Source organism: Corythoichthys intestinalis, chromosome 5, assembly GCF_030265065.1.
Source record: "Corythoichthys intestinalis isolate RoL2023-P3 chromosome 5, ASM3026506v1, whole genome shotgun sequence".
NCBI lineage: Eukaryota > Metazoa > Chordata > Actinopteri > Syngnathiformes > Syngnathidae > Corythoichthys > Corythoichthys intestinalis.
The window spans coordinates 15,959,388-15,960,029 of NC_080399.1; positions in this window are offsets into that span (position 1 = coordinate 15,959,388).

The following is a 642-nucleotide window of genomic DNA, read 5'->3' on the forward strand; positions in this document are numbered from 1 at the left end:
TCAACACAAGAGGTGAACGCGTGGAATTTCCGCCTTCCCGGTTGGCACGGTCCCGCGTGCGTCTTGACTGGGGGGGCGAATTCCAACAGTACAAAACAGGAAGTGACCAGGGAATGAATAGGCAGTGACTCAAACTCAACAGGAAGTGACTTGTTAATGCCCTAAAATGAACAGAAAGTGACCTGTAAAAGGCCCGAAAATCGGAAATAGTGACTACGAATGCTCTGGTTTCGAACGAACGAACGCTCATTCGCCCTTCCCGGTCTGAATGGATTGGGCGTCGAGCACCGTCAATGGCAGCCATAGAGTTAACTGAGACTCTACTATGGGGGAAACTTTTGGTAGTAACTTGTTGGTTCCTTTATTTTTTTTTTAAAGATGGACCCCCATTTTAAAATGATATCTCTGTTATTGCCGTGAGCATTTTGATAACCTTTTGGGATACAAAGTATCAGGATATATCACAGTTTCGATATTTTGTCACTCCTCTGATACACACCCCTTCTTTTTATCATGGTAGAAGAAGAAAGCATGGACTCACAATGAATTGAGCTATGTCATGTGATTGGTCTTTGGGAGGGAGGAACATGCTTTCAAGTAAGCAGTTCAAAGGAGCATACTTCTCAGTTCATCGAGCAGATA